The sequence below is a fragment of the Coffea arabica genome, chromosome 2e (assembly GCF_036785885.1).
Source record: "Coffea arabica cultivar ET-39 chromosome 2e, Coffea Arabica ET-39 HiFi, whole genome shotgun sequence".
Classification (NCBI taxonomy): Eukaryota; Viridiplantae; Streptophyta; class Magnoliopsida; order Gentianales; family Rubiaceae; genus Coffea; species Coffea arabica.
In genome coordinates, this window is record NC_092313.1 from 39,961,034 (window position 1) to 39,978,131 (window position 17,098).

A 17,098-nucleotide genomic window follows, 5' to 3' on the forward strand; every position below is an offset into this window, starting at 1 on the left:
ATTAAAGTGGTACCTTGACCTTTTTATTGTTTTGAAGCCATTTTTCCTTCATTTGGACACCATTCCAAGGGAGGTATAACTTCGTTTATCTTTTTTTGTCTCTCCCCTATGTGATCCAACGTGCTAAGTGAGAATTGCATGTCTACTTTGTTTTCCTTGCTTTTCCTTAATTCCTTTCATTTATTTTCAATTACTTTTGCTTTTATTAAAGTCATTCTTTTATTTATTTATGGGGTATGTGTACACCTCTTGGCTTGTAATAGATAGGGCTCGGAGAGCATTTTTATTCATTTTTCCTCTTCCCCATTTGTTTTAGTTAGCAAATGTAATAGGTTCATTAGCTTGATTGCTTGCTTTTGTGGCTACGTGTTAAGTTGCTTTCTTAGGCTCTTGCATTTAGTCGAGCATGTTAAGTGTTATGTGCTACGTGTTTATAGGTGATTGGCATGTCTACTTGCTTTCTATAGCCATAGATGAATGTGATGGATGAATGCGTCACCGTGGCTAGTCCAACGCTGGCCATGGTCTTTCCCCTCGAGCTCTCGCAAGTCCAATGCTTGTGAGAGAATTTTAGAAAAGGACTAGTCCAATGCTAGACCCCAATAGGCCATCCCCTCTCGTTAGTACATACTTGCATGTTTCACTACATTTCATACATTTTTCTTAGTTTTCTAGCATTTGGCATGATCCTCCAATCCTTTCCCTTTCATTTTAGGTTTTTGCATCCTCATGCTAGTTATAGGGTACATTTGCTTGAGAGTCCCCTTTAGGTAAGGGAAACGAGCGAGTTTGGCTACAAAATAGCCTTAGCACGCTAGTTCTTCCTTCTAATCAAAGGGAAAATTAAAATCATGAAGATAGAAGTCATTCCCGTACCCAACTTGATGCATTCCTCTAGGATCATGCACCTCCATTTTACCATATCATTTTTTCATCTACATTTTCTCACTACTTATATTTTTACTCCACATGCCATGTTCACACACTTTCTCCTCTTTTCCTATCACTTAGTTATTTTCTACCTCACAAATTGCACCCAATTGTACTTAGATGCATTTACTACCATTATACCATATTTTGATCCACTTGCACACGTACACCTTCATTTTCTCAATTGGCACACATGCACTTTTCTTACATTTGCACACATGCACTTTTATTACATTTGCACACTTGCACTTACATTTGTATTTTTAGTTTATTTTATTTTGCATTCCTCTTACATTTTCACACTTGCACTCATATTTGGGTCTTCATTTGCATTACCCGTGACCTCTATGAGAGTTTTCCTTATTGGCCATCACAACTCATGTGATTGGGACCAAAAAGCCTCATAAGAGACATTTTAGATTTAGGATTGCATTTTTTTTTCATATCCATTAGTCACATCCAACATGCAACACATATTTTGGGTAGAAGAATTAAGAAAAGAAGGGCTAAGTCACGCAACTAGCTTTGGCTAGGGTAAGGGAGTGCCTTAGGCTTTGCCTTTGCCTTCTCCCTTATCAAATGTGACCCCCGATCCCTTTCTTTGGTTACGTAGATCTAAGAGTTCTTTAAAAAGGGTTTGTTTACTTTTCTTTCCAAAAAAAAATCACTTTTTGGGTGACTTGGTACACCCTAACACTATACCAAGTGGCGACTCCATTTTCCATTCAAAAACCCTTTTTGAACTTTGTTTGGCCAAACCGTCGCATTTCACAATCCCACGGCCTTTTATTTTCATTTTCACACACGTTCACATACATATCCCACACACTACTTTCACATACTCAAAAAGTGGGGCGCGACACATAGACTAGCCAATTTAGTTCTGTTGTAATGGTTCTCTCCCTAGTGCTTGGCACGGGCTGGACGTATGAAGGATTGAGAACCTTTGTATATTCGATGTTTATACTCTCTTTTGGGATGGCAATGTATATAAGTTCCGCTTTAAGTTTTGGATAGTTGCCTATTTATTCTTCTGGTTTTATTCCGATTTTAATTGAGAACTGACGTGATCGACTGAGTCCTGGCAAGAGCTGGGCAGGCAACCCGCCGAACCTTGGGGTACGCCCTAGGGGGAGGTGGGGCCGTCACAGGTGGTATCAGAGCTTATGCTTCAGATCTCTGTAGTTTGTCCTAGGCTAAAGTTTAGGATACCGGACTGTGCGATTTGATTTGATTTGAAAGTTAAGCAATTGAGGGATAAAACCTATAGCTGCTTCGCGGGGTCTCTACGCGGAGTGAGCTTGGGCTAAGTGGTCAATAAGTAAGAAGGACTAAGTGCTCGTTGGAGTATAAGCTATGAACCCTGAAGTGTTATAGGTCTTAAATCTTTCTCATGGTATCTAAGGATCATAGATAGGTATGTCGGGTAGGAATTTCGATTTGTAGATGGTTTACTCTTGGGACTGGCCAGCTCGAGATGTGAATTGTCTTATTTCGAATTCTCGTGCCCGTGTACTCCAAAGTTGAGGTGATGGTAAGTGCTTAAGACTTGTATTTTGGGAACATGAACAGGTTTTGTCTGACTGTAATGAGTATAAGAAGTTGATGGACATCTCGTTTGGATAGTAAGTGACGTGAGAAACCGGACGGGGTTATTTAATTGAGACTGGGATGACTTCACCTTTTCTTTTTGATTTACCCGTATATTGTTACTACATGACGTTAGTATACGTGTGTGTACATGGTTATCTGTCCAATTTGATATGTATTTGTGTAATTGATTATCTGCCTCATTGATATGGCGTGTTATGTGCGTATATGTTTATTTGTGTATTTGGAATGTTAGAATTTGTTACTTTGGTCAATTTACTGTGTTTATTTACTAAATTACTTTTTGGGGGAAAAGAAAAGAAAAGAGAGAGGGAAAAACATATATATGGACGGGAGACGTAGTCGTGGATGTGGACGTGGCCGTGGAAATAAACGAGCTCAAGAGCCAAGAGAGGAAAGGGAAACTACAACTACACAAGAGCAAGGACCGAGAGTTGAAGCTGGGGACCAAATGGCGACGGCAATGCAACAAATGACAAACATCTTAGCAAGGTTGGTGGGCCAACAAGGTCAAATACTTGTGAATCAATCTCCGAACCCTGAAATAGGAGAAGATGGGGCTCTTGAGAGGTTTCAGAAATTTGTTCCTCCGAAATTCCTTGGAGGGTCTAATCCGGATGTAGCCGAACAGTGGCTGGAGGCCATGATCAACATCTTTGCAGCTTTGAACTATACCGAACAAAGGCAAGTGAACTTTGCGGTATTTCAATTTGAAGGACCGGCCCGAGCATGGGGGAACGTGATTAAGGCAAAGTGGAAAAGGGAACAAACCGTATGGACATGGGTTAACTTCCTGAGAGAATTTAATGAAAAGTATCTCCCACCTTTAGTCCAAGAAAGGAGGGAGGATGAGTTTATTGGACTACGTCAGGGAACCTTAAGTGTGGCCGAATATGAAACGAAGTTCACCAAACTATCCAAGTTTGCTTTCGAATTAGTGGTCACAGAACCGAAAAGGATAAGACGATTTATACAGGGATTGAATCTGGAAATTCAAGAAGCACTAGCAGCGGTTCAAGTGAATACATTTACGGAGGCCCTTGAGAAAGCCCAACGAATCGAGAATGCAAAAGCACAGATAAAAGCCTCCCAAAATCGAAAAAGAGGTACACCTGGTAGTGTGCCTGAGGAACCAAGTGAATCGATAGTCCCTTCCAAAGTGCAGAAAGTGAACTTTTTGTCCTATCCACCATGGACAATAGGGGCGTTAGATGAACGATCTACAAAAGAAGTCAAGTAGGCCATGGGGAGATTTTTCAAAAAAGCCAACAAGTGGCTTCTTCCTTGACTTGTGACTACTGTGGAAAGGCCAATCACACTGAGAGTGATTGTTGGAGGAAAGGATGGAAGTGTTTGATTTGCGGAAGTGGTGACCACCAGGTTAGCAACTGTCCGAGGAAACAGTCACGTGAAAGTAGTACTCAGCAATTGGGGGGCACTAAATCAAAACAAGCGAATGAAAGAGGGAACCAAACAAAAGTACCGGCAAAGGTATATGCTGTAGACAGCCAACCAACTCCTGAGCCAACTGAAGGTAAAAATTTCGACAACGAAATTTCTTAAGGGGGAGAGATTGTGAGGACTTGCAAATTCATTATATTTTCTCAAATTCCCTTTTATTTGAAAATTATTTGGTGATTATTAGTCATACTATCCTATGGCTAAATCACCCTAGAAAAGTGCCAAAAGTCATAGGAAATTAGGGTTTTCCTATTCGTTTTCAATTCAAGGTGAAATAAGAATTTTCGTGTATCCGCAGTGTAATTATCCAGTACAGAGTACGGATCAAATTTGGTGCTTAAGAGGGACTTTTATGTGAGAAATAATATGTGATTAGAAGCAATGATAAAAAGTTAGTGAAAAGAAAAAAAAAACCCTAGTACGTGTGATTTAAGGAAAAACGGCTCGAACCGACGCGTGCCGTGTACTACCAATTTAACCACCACTTGATCACCACTTTCTTGCCATACAAGCTTATCACTAATTGAGCAAAATATCTTCCCTCTCATGGTTATCTCTTGACCAAAATATGTGGCCAAAATGCAAGGAGAAGAAAGAGCAATTTTTGTGGTTGTAATTAAGCCAAGTGTTGGCCAAACTTGTGGCTTAGATTAATCCTAATCTTCTTAACTCCCTAAGAACAGCCTTTCTTCTTCATTTTTTCTGCTCCATAGCCGAGACAAGAGAGAGAGAGAAAGACAAAGAGAGTTCATCTTGTTCTTCTCCAAATCTTGAAAAGTTTCTTCTATTCGCGCAAATCTACTCCGATTAAGTTTTTATCTAGCACAAGGGCTACCTATCGGTGTAATTTTCTTGAGGAACAAAGGCCTTAAACACTTGTTTCTAGTCTCCTTGGATAGGTATACATGCTAGAACTTTGACTCTCCGATTAAATTCGCGATTAGTTGCTAAATATGTCACATATGGTTGAATTATTGATGTATGTGGTGAAATAGAGGCTTGGATCATGATTTTCCATTTTTATTGGAATTTTTACAGCTTTCCTATAATTTTTCTAGTGCTTAAAAATTGGGGCTTTGATGTTTATAATCTGATATGGGAAGTTAAGGTAGTGAAGCAAGCCAAAAATAAGGAAATTAGCAATTGATTGCAAGAATCCCAGATTTCTGGAAAATTTCAGTTCAGTTCTGCCCGATTTTAGTAATCATAGTTAGAGGCCAAATTAGGCTTGGCGTAAAACATCAAAGTTGTAGATAATGGTATTTTATAGGTGCCTACAAAATTTCAGCCCAATCGGAGTAACGTAGACTGAGAAAAGGGCAAAATACTCTCGCTGCCCTAGGATGCATTCCAGTAACCCGTGTTCGACAATTCATCCAGTTAATCATGTTTGTTCACTATGATACGTACTGATTCAGCCAACGGCCAAAACATGAAAGTTTTAGTGTTATGTCTTAGCTTTTAAACACCTCCAAGAACACCTCAATCGAACCTTGGTAACCTGAGATATAGCCATTTAAATGTAGTACGGTTAATTAGCCGATTAGTTGGATTTTGGTTCTGTAAATTGGGAATTTGACTAGGTTACATTGGAAACTGGACTAAGTGATCTTCATGAAAATTATATCCCTGTGTCTTAGCTTCGAAACGGAATAATATTCATCCCAATCCGATAAGCGTAGCCTCGGATGTGTTCTTTCCGCAACCACACGTCAAATCTGTCTTTTGCTAGATTGCATTTCCGCACTTGTTATTAGTTTAATTCTTGTTCTTATATTGTTTTGAGCCTATGGAACGGCTATTGACTTGAATCTATGATATGTATGACTTTGGGATTGGTTGAGGAAAAATAATGAAGCCATAAATGGCTGGAAAATAGGTAAACACAAAGGGCGTGCTGCCCAAATTTTCGCTTAAGAGCTAAGTTTTATTTGAACTTATATATTTTCGATTGGAAAATCCTATGACTGTTTTTCCATCTTGAAACATGATCCTTCTTCAATTGGAAACTCCAAATATTTACTTACTCTTACCCAAATAAAGAGGAGTGGTTTAGGGTTTTTCTTGAGTATTTTGTCCTCCCTTTTACATGAATTTCATTAAGGCATTTAGTCTATAATATCTACTTGAATATGAGATGATTTTGAACCATATAAACGATTCTGAAAACAGTATTTCTTAGCCTATCTAGTTGGATTCCGACTTGTCGTTAGTTCAAGGATTTCCATTGGAAAATTTTATAACTCTTTTGAATTTGGTTTCTCGCTTGGATTATGAAACCCTAATTATTTCCGACCACAGATTCAAATACCCTCTTTTCACTTAAGAATCATCTTTATACGTCCTACTAGTAATTAGTCGAACTTCCTTTAATTTTACCTAGTTGATTTACTAGATAACTTGTAATATGTTCTCTTGCTTAATTTTAGGTTTCATTGGTGATTGAGGAATTGGACGTTATTTTGCTTGTATAGGTGAGTGTTCCTTGTTTGTTATATTTCCTTGACTTATTGGCTTGTTATTATTGATTGATAATGTGTTAAGTGCTTTCAATGATTGGCCAAAACGAGTTTTCTAGGCGAGTGTGTACTTTATCGCACTCAGCCTAAATGATTGTGAAATTTTCAATGATTTAATGATTGAAACGTACTTGTGCATGAATGTAAGCCTTTTGGGCTGAACTGGCCACTGCCCCTTGTTATCGATCGACTCTAGCCAGAAGCGGACTCGGTCGGGCGATATGGTGACCTGGGTGAACGTTTGGTATACTCGAGTATTACCTTGTAGGTTGGTGGAGGTTGGTAGAGCCTGGCCAATGTCCAGGAGAGGGTGAATGAAATGAACGAACGAACGAACGAACGAGGGTTTTATGTATAAACGAAAAATGCATTTTCAAATGAATGAAGGAAAGGTGAATGATAGGAGAACGAACGAACGAACGAATGAACGAACGTATCCTTTTAATGAATGTGTTTATCGCTTTGTATTGTAAATGTTTTCTTGAATTATGGGTTAATGTATTGGGTTTATTACTTGTATATGTGTTCGGAACCTCAATGAGCTTTCAATCTCATCCCTTTAGTTTTGTTTTCCTTAACATGGGACGGCGAGCAGGATTAGAACATAGACTAGCCAGTTTAGTTCTGTTGTAATGGTTCTCTCCCTAGTGCTTGGCACGGGCTGGACGTATGAAGGATTGAGAACCTTTGTATATTCGATGTTTATACTCTCTTTTGGGATGACAATGTAAATAAGTTCCGCTTTAAGTTTTGGATAGTTGCCTATTTATTATTGGGGTTTTATTCCGATTTTAATTGATAACTGACGTGATCGACTGAGTCCTGGCGAGAGCTGGGCAGGCGACCCGCCGAACCTTGGGGTACGCCCTAGGGGGAGGTGGGGCCGTCACAGGTGGTATCAGAGCTTATGCTTCAGATCTCTGTAGTTTATCCTAGGCTAAAGTTTAGGATACCGGACTGTGCGATTTGATTTGATTTGAAAGTTAAGCAATTGAGGGATAAAACCTATAGCTGCTTCGCGGGATCTCTACGCGGAGTGAGCTTGGGCTAAGTGGTGAATGAGTAAGAAGGACTAAGTGCTCGTTCGAGTATAAGTTATGAACCCTGAAGTGTTATAGGTCTTAAATCTTTCTCATGGTATCTAAGGATCATAGATAGGTATGTCGGGTAGGAATTTCGATTTGTAGATGGTTTACTCTTGGGACTGGCCAGCTCGAGATGTGAATTGTCTTATTTCGAATTCTCGTGCCCGTGTACTCCAAAGTTGAGGTGATGGTAAGTGCTTAAGACTTGTATTTTGGGAACATGAACAGGTTTTGTCCGACTGTAATGAGTATAAGAAGTTAATGGAAATCTCGTTTGGATAGTAAGTGACGTGAGAAATTGGTTGGGATTATTTAATTGAGACTGGGACGACTTCACATTTTCTTTTTGATTTACCCGTATATTGTTACTACATGACGTTAGTATACGTGTGTGTACATGGTTATCTGTCCAATTTGATATGTATTTGTGTAATTGATTATCTGCCTCATTGATATGGCGTGTTATATGCGTATATGTTTATTTGTGTATTTGAAATGCTAGAATTTGTTACTTTGGTCAATTTACTGTGTTTATTTACTAAATTACTTTTTGGGGGAAAAGAAAAGAAAAGAGAGAGGGAAAAACATATATATGGACGGGAGACGTAGTCGTGGACGTGGACGTGGCCGTGGAAATAAACGAGCTCAAGAGCCAAGAGAGGAAAGGGAAACTACAGCTACACAAGAGCAAGGACCGAGGGTTGAAGCCGGGGACCAAATGGCGACGGCAATGCAACAAATGACAAACATCTTAGCAAGGTTGGTGGGCCAACAAGGTCAAATACTTGTGAATCAATCTCCGAACCCTGAAATAGGAGAAGATCGGGCTCTTGAGAGGTTTCAGAAATTTGCTCCTCCGAAATTCCTTGGAGGGTCTGATCCGGATGCAGCCGAACAGTGGCTGGAGGCCATGATCAACATCTTTGCAGCTTTGAACTATACCGAACAAAGGCAAGTGAACTTTGCGGTATTTCAATTTGAAGGACCGGCCCGAGCATGGTGGAACGTGATTAAGGTAAAGTGGGAAAGGGAACAAACCGTATGGACATGGGTTAACTTCCTGAGAGAATTTAATGAAAAGTATCTCCCACCTTTAGTCCAAGAAAGGAGGGAGGATGAGTTTATTGGACTACGCCAGGGTACCTTAAGTGTGGCCGAATATGAAACGAAGTTCACCAAACTATCCAAGTTTGCTTTCGAATTAGTGGTCACGGAACCGAAAAGGATAAGACGATTTATACAGGGATTGAATCTGGAAATTCAAGAAGCACTAGCAGCGGTTCAAGTGAATACATTTACGTAGGCCCTTGAGAAAGCCCAACGAATCGAGAATGCAAAATCATAGATAAAAGCCTCCCAAAATCGAAAAAGAGGTACACCTGGTAGTGTGCCTGAGGAACCAAGTGAATCGATAGTCCCTTCCAAAGTGCAGAAAGTGAACTTTTTGTCCTATCCACCATGGACAATAGGGGCGTTAGATGAACGATCTACAAAAGATGTCAAGTAGGCCATGGGGAGATTTTTCAAAAAAGCCAACAAGTGGCTTCTTCCTTGACTTGTGACTACTGTGGAAAGGCCAATCACACTGAGAGTGATTGTTGGAGGAAAGGACGGAAGTGTTTGATTTGCGGAAGTGGTGACCACCAGGTTAGCAACTGTCCGAGGAAACAGCCACGTGAAAGTAGTACTCAGCAATTGGGGGGCACTAAATCAAAACAAGCGAATGAAAGAGGGAACCAAACAAAAGTACCGGCAAAGGTATATGCTGTAGACAGCCAACCAACTCCTGAGCCATCTGAAGGTAAAAATTTCGAGGACGAAATTTCTTAAGGGGGAGAGATTGTGAGGACTTGCAAATTCCTTATATTTTCTCAAATTCCCTTTTATTTAAAAATTATTTGGTAATTATTATTCATACCATCCTACGGCTAAATCACACTAGAAAAGTGCCAAAAGTCATAGAAAATTAGGGTTTTCCTATTCGTTTTCAATTCAAGGTGAAATAAGAATTTTCGTGTATCCGCAGTGTAATTATCCGGTACAGAGTACGGATCAAATTTGGTGCTTAAGAGTGAATTTTAAGTGAGAAATAATATGTGATTAGAAGCAATGATAAAAAGTTAGTGAAAAGAAAAAAAAAACCCTAGTACGTGTGATTTAAGGAAAAACGGCTCGAACCGACGCGTACCGTGTACTACCAATTTAACCACCACTTGATCACCACTTTCTTGCCATACAAGCTTATCACTAATTGAGCAAAATATCTTCCCTCTCATGGTTATCTCTTGACCAAAATATGTGGCCAAAATGCAAGGAGAAGAAAGAGAAATTTTTGTGGTTGTAATTAAGCCAAGTGTTGGCCAAACTTGTGGCTTAGATTAATCCTAATATCTTGTCTTCTTAACTCCCTAAGAACAGCCTTTCTTCTTCATTTTTTCTGCTCCATAGCCGAGACAAGAGAGAGAGAGAAAGACAAAGAGAGTTCATCTTGTTCTTCTCCAAATCTTGAAAAGTTTCTTCTATTCGCGCAAATCTACTCCGATTAAGTTGTTATCTAGCACAAGGGCTACCTACCGGTGTAATTTTTTTGAGGAACAAAGGCCTTAAACACTTGTTTCTAGTCTCCTTGGAAAGGTATACATGCTAGAACCTTGACTCTCCAATTAAATTCGCGATTAGTTGCTAAATATGTCACATATGGTTGAATTATGGATGTATGTGGTGAAATAGAGGCTTGGATCATGATTTTCCATTTTTATTGGAATTTTCACAGCTTTCCTATAATTTTTCTAGTGCTTAAAAATTGGGGCTTTGATGTTTATAATCTGATATGGGAAGTTAAGGTAGTGAAGCAAGCCAAAAATAAGGAAATTAGCAATTGATTGCAAGAATCCCAGATTTCTGGAAAATTTCAGTTCAGTTCTGCCTGATTTTAGTACTCATAGTTAGAGGCCGAATTAGGCTTGGCATAAAACATAAAAGTTTTAGAGAATGGTATTTTATAGGTGTCTACAAAATTTCAGCCCAATCGGAGTAACGTAGACTGAGAAAAGGGCAAAATACTCTCGCTGCCCTAGCATGCATTCCAGTAACCCGTGTTCGACAATTCATCCAGTTAATCGTGTTTGTTCACTATGATACGTACTGATTCAGCCAACGGCCAAAACATGAAAGTTTTAGTGTTATGTCTTAGCTTTTAAACGCCTCCAAGAACACCTCAATCGGTCTTTGGTAACCTGAAATATAGCCATTTAAATGTAGTACGGTTAATTAGCCGATTAGTTGGATTTTGGTTCTGTAAATTGGGAATTTGACTAGGTTTCATTGGAAACTGGACTAAGTGATCCATGAAAATTGTAGCCCTGTGTCTTAGCTTCGAAACGGCATAATATTCATCCCAATCCGATAAGCGTAGCCTCGGATGTGTTCTTTCCGCAACCACACGTCAAATCTGTCTTTTGCTAGATTGCATTTCCGCACTTGTTATTAGTTTAATTCTTGTTCTTATATTGTTTTGAGCCTATGGAACGGCTATTGACTTGAATCTATGAAATGTATGACTTTGGGATTGGTTGAGGAAAAATAATGAAGCCATAAATGGCTGGAAAATAGGTAAACACAAAGGGCGTGCTGCCCAAATTTTTGCTTAAGAGCTAAGTTTCTATTTGAACTTATATATTTTCGATTGGCAAATCCTATGACTGTTTTTCCATCTTAAAACATGATCCTTCTTCAATTGGAAACTCCAAATATTTACTTACTCTTACCCAAATAAAGAGGAGTGGTTTAGGGTTTTTCTTGAGTATTTTGTCCTCCCTTTTACATGAATTTCATTAAGGCATTTAGTCTATAATATCTACTTGAATATGAGATGATTTTGAACCATATAAACGATTCTGAAAATAGTATTTCTTAGCCTATCTAGTTGGATTCCGACTTGTCGTTAGTTCAAGGATTTCCATTGGAAAATTTTATAACTCTTTTGAATTTGGTTTCTCGCTTGGATTACGAAACCCTAATTATTTCCGACCACAGATTCAAATACCCTCTTTTCACTTAAGAATCATCTTTATACGTCCTACTAGTAATTAGTCGAACTTTCTTTAATTTTACCTAGTTGATTTACTAGATAACTTGTAATATGTTTTTTTGCTTAATTTTAGGTTTCATTGGTGATTGAGGAATTGGACGTAATTTTGCTTGTATAGGTGAGTGTTCCTTGTTTGTTATATTTCCTTGACTTATTGGCTTGTTATTATTGATTGATAATGTGTTAAGTGCTTTCAATGATTGGCCAAAACGAGTTTTCTAGGCGAGTGTGTACTTTATCGTACTCAGCCTAAATGATTGTGAAATTTTCAATGATTTAATGATTGAAACGTTACTTGTGCATGAATGTAAGCCTTTTGGGCTGAACTGGCCACTGCCCCTTGTTACCGATCGACTCGAGCCAGAAGCCGACTCGGTCGGGCGATATGGTGACTTGGGTGAACGTTTGGTATACTCGAGTATTACCTTGTAGGTTGGTGGAGGTTGGTGGAGCCTAGCCAATGTCCAGGAGAGGGTGAATGAAATGAACGAACGAACGAACGAACGAGGGTTTTATGTATAAACGAAAAATGCATTTTCAAATGAATGAAGGAAAGGGGAATGACAGGAAAACGAACGTATCCTTTTAATGAATGTGTTTATCGCTTTGTATTGTAAATGTTTTCTTGAATTTTGGGTTAATGTATTGGGTTTATTACTTGTATATGTGTTCGGAACCTCACTGAGCTTTCAATCTCATCCTTTTAGTTTTGTTTTCCTTAACAGGGGACGGCGAGCAGGATGAGAGCATAGACTAGCCAGTTTAGTTCTGTTGTAATGGTTCTCGCCCTAGTGCTTGGCACGGGCTGGACGTATGAAGGATTGAGAACCTTTGTATATTCGATGTTTATACTCTCTTTTGGGATGGCAATGTATATAAGTTCCGCTTTAAGTTTTGGATAGTTGCCTATTTATTCTTGTGGTTTTATTCCGATTTTAATTGAGAACTGACGTGATCGACTGAGTCCTGGCGAGAGTTGGCAGGCGACCCGCCGAACCTTGGGGTACGCCCAAGGGGGAGGTGGGGCCGTCACACAGCTTGTGGCGTAGTCCTCAGGAAGCTCCACCCTGTTGAGCAGCTCCTCAAATAGTTCGTGATACTCCTGTACTGTCCCAGATTGTTTCAAGCTTTTAAGTTCCCCTATTGGATCGTCATACAAGGAATCTCCAAACCAGGAGGACAATTCTCTTATATACTCCTCCCAAACCGGGATCTCCCGCGTAAGTCTGGATCGCATGAAAATTTGGTGCCACTGGAGAGCTTTTCCATCCAGATTCATTGCAGCTATTTTGACCTTCACTGAGCTTGGCGACTCATCTATTTCAAAAAACTGCTCACACTTGTACAACCATCCCCTAAAATCCTCCCCATGAAATTTTGGAAAATCAATCCGGGATAAGTGAGAGGGAACATGGTAATTCTCTCGGTTGCTGTTTGAAGAATCCGAATTATGAGGGGAGTCATTTCCTTCTACTGGACCCTTCTGTGCGTGTAATTCAATCACCAAGTTCCTTAGAGCTGCCATCTCTCTTTCGAACTGTTCCTGTTGTTCCTTCAGCATGGAGCAAACATGTTCCTCCATCTTTCTGACGTCTTGAGACCTAGTGCTCTCTGCCATTGGTGAACTATGCTGGTTCAACCCAGCTCTGATACCACTGATGCAGAAGTCAGTGGAGGCCTGCTTATCTAAGGTCTGGAAGCTACAAAAGATGGCGGAGAAGTAACTTCGAAGAACCAAAGATGAAAAGGATTTGTTATTTCTTAGTAACCGAGAGATTACAGGGAAAGAAGGAATGAAAGCTATGAAAAGACAAGTGAAAGGCTATGACAAGGCTATTATCAGATATCCCATTGCCTGGCTCTAACTTTTCTATTTATAACATTCTATGTCAGTCAGCTAAGTGCGGCTATCAACTGCTACTGACCTCGGCTGACGTCAAATGATTCCTTACTAACAAACTTATTAACAAACTACAACTGCATGGAAAAAATAACGTCTGCATGGCCGTAACTAACGTCTCTGCATGGCCATAACCAACTCCAGCTAGCTGTATTTCCACTGCATTTCCGTTGCTGCATTCGGCACCATGTGGGCTAACCAAGTGCGTGTATCAGTAATCTGCTTTATGTTAACCTCTTCTTGTTTTGCTCCTCCCAAGACGGGATCTCCCGCGTAAGTCTGGATCGCATGAAAATTTGGTGCCACTGGAGAGCTTTTCCCTCCAGATTCATTGCAGCTATTTTGACCTTCACTAAGCTTGGCGTCTCATCTATTTCAAAAAACTGCTCACACTTGTACAACCATCCCCTAAAATCCTCCCCATGAAATTTTGTAAAATCAATCCGGGATAAGCGAGAGGGAACATGGTAATTCTCTCGGTTGCTGTTTGAAGAATCCGAATTATGAGGGGAGTCATTTCCTTCTACTGGACCCTTCTGTGCGTGTAATTCAATCACCAAGTTCCTTAGAGCTACCATCTCCCTTTCGAACTGTTCCTGTTGTTCCTTCAGCATGGAGCGAACATGTTCCTCCATCTTTCTGACGTCTAGAGACCTAGTGCCCTCTGCCATTGGTGAACTATGCTGATTCAACCCAGCTCTGATACCACTGATGCAGAGGTCAGTGGAGGCCTGCTTATCTAAGGTCTGGAAGCTACAAAAGATGGCGGAGAAGTAACTTCGAAGAACCAAAGATGAAAAGGATTTGTTATTTCTTAGTAACCGAGAGATTACAGGGAAAAAAGGAATGAAAGCTATGAAAAGACAAGTGAAAGGCTATGCCAAGGCTATTATCAGATATCCCATTGTCTGGCTCTAACTTTTCTATTTATAACATTCTGTAAGTCCCAAAGACAACCAAGAGGGGGGGTGAATTGGGTTGATTAAAATCTTAACCAAATTTATGCACTTTTTCTTTAATAAAAATTTACCTTCTTTTCTAGTAATGATCAACCAAGTAGATTAGAAGACAAGAGCAATATTGATCAGAAACACAAGTATAGACAAGCAATGAGAATTTTATTAAACAGAAAAGTAAATTAGGGAATCAAACCAAGTGTCTACCAAGCTATCCTCAAACTTGAAGACCACACACTAGGAAGAGCAACTTCTCTTAGATGAAAGAAGATCAACTAGATGTACAATGGAGGGAGCACTTCTTCCTTGCCCTAAGCCTCACTTAGTCAAGCTAAGAAGTTTTACAATCACTCAGAAAAACCCTCAACAAAGCTACACTAAAGATCCTTTCAGTCACAAAAGAAATGCTCACCAGAAATTCACACCACTTTAAAACAAATCTTGCTTTGGAGACTATTTTCTAGCTAAAATATCTCTTGAGATCTTGTAAACAAAGTGTGCAAAAGTCCTTCCTTCGTTCAGAACAGTTTGCTTTTAAAGGGGAATAAAAATGGGATTCATTAAAGCTTCCAACGGATAGAAGGCAGATGAAGGGTCAGCTAGCCGTTGGGGCTTTCGGACGTCCGACGATCAAATCATCGTCCGAACCAAACGTCCGAAAACCGCCAAGTTGAAGTTCGGACGTCCGATGAGATTTTTGTCGTCCGACAGCACAGCGTCCGATCGTAGGCCGAGAGTTAGCAAGTTATCTTGGAATTTTTCGGACGTCCGATCTGGTTGATATGCGTCCGAGGTGTGCGTCCGATCCTTCCGGACGTCCGACAGTTTCCTTTCGGCCGTCCGACCTGATTGTCCTGTTTTTGCTTCTCATTTTGGTTGTCTTGCATTTCATGACATATTTGAACCTGATTCTTGGATAGACAAAAACACTTGTATTTGAAGGAGGTTAGATAAACATTTCAAAGTACCAAGAATGACAAACTAGACATACTTAAAAGACAGTATCTTTGATCGGAACAAAACAATGACTAAATTCGTTTATATTATTTCAATCTTGTTTGCCACATCCAAAGCATCGTAGACTGGAGTCAATCAAACATATGCTTTCCTTGTTCCATCAGGCCTGATCAATCTTGGTCAGTATAAACGAACTTTTGTGATCATCAAAACCAAGAATAACATTCTTCCCCTTTTTGATGATGACAAAACAAAAGTTTGAAATGAAATTTTATGATTGCAATGAAAACTCCCCCTTTCAAAATAGACAAGAACTCCCCCTGTCTTAGTGAATCACAAAATTTGAAAATTTTGAAAAGCTCCCCCTCACAAGGCTGCCCATCCGAGTTAAACAATTAAGCATATCAGCCAATCCAAATTTAAACAATCAATCCAACATATCCTAACATCACCAATCATCAATCATGCCAACATCACCAATTATCAATCATCACTCAATCCAATCATTTGATACCATCTCCCCCTTTTTGTCATCACAAACGGGCAACCAATCACATCAACACATCCACAAATTCACAAATTTAGACAAGTTCACACATCAAAACTTAGACCATCAATCAGAATAGACAATCCACAAATTCATTACATTCACATAAGCAGAATAGACAATCATTCATCAAAATATTCAGACATCCATCAAAACAGTACTTAAACATCCAAAACGAAACTTAAAATATCCATTACATTACATATTCATTGTTGAATACCACAAAAACATAAAAGAGACAAACAAAATGCAAATGTCCTAAATGATGAACTAAGTGGATCCAGGTGTCCTCCGAGAGAGCTGATATTGATCAAGATCCTCCTCTTCAGTTTCTTCATCATCTTCAGCAGCCTCTTCAACTGGTGCCTTGCCTTTATCTGATGTAGAGGTGCCATGAGGAGTCACAGGGGTTGAAGAACCAGGATCCGGAATTGATGAACTTGGATCAGTGGGGTGTGACTCTTTGTCATGGGAAACTTCCTCAACAACAGGGGGGGAAACAGGAGGTTCTTTTTGTCTAGGAAGGCAGTTTGTTGCTCAGAGGACATAGTGAGCATTAGACCATGTTCTAGAAGAAGAACATGCTGTTTGAGTTCACGAAGGAGCTCAATTACTTCATCACTGGAAGAGGAAGATGCCTTAGAGGCAGATTTCCTAGGATGAATGGGAGTGAGTGGAATAGATGAAGGATCATGTGCAGCCTTAGACCTAAGTTCACTAGATGATGCACCCTTATAAGCCCACAGATTATCTTTAAAAACAAGATTTTTCCTTTCAAAATACCCTTTTGTAAAGGCATAAGAAGATGCTTCTTTAGGACAAACACCTAGAATAGGGACTTTGTAAAACTCAAAAATCTTTTGAAGAAACTTTCCATAAGATAATTTTCTGCGAGAATCAGTGGCATAGCGAAGTAAAAACTTGCACATGACAAAACCAAAATCAATACGAATTTTTTTTTGAAAACAATAAAAGAGGTACAACTCCATTTTGTTTGCATCAGTTCTATGGCCATCAGTAGGCATAAGCAGGTTTGAAATGA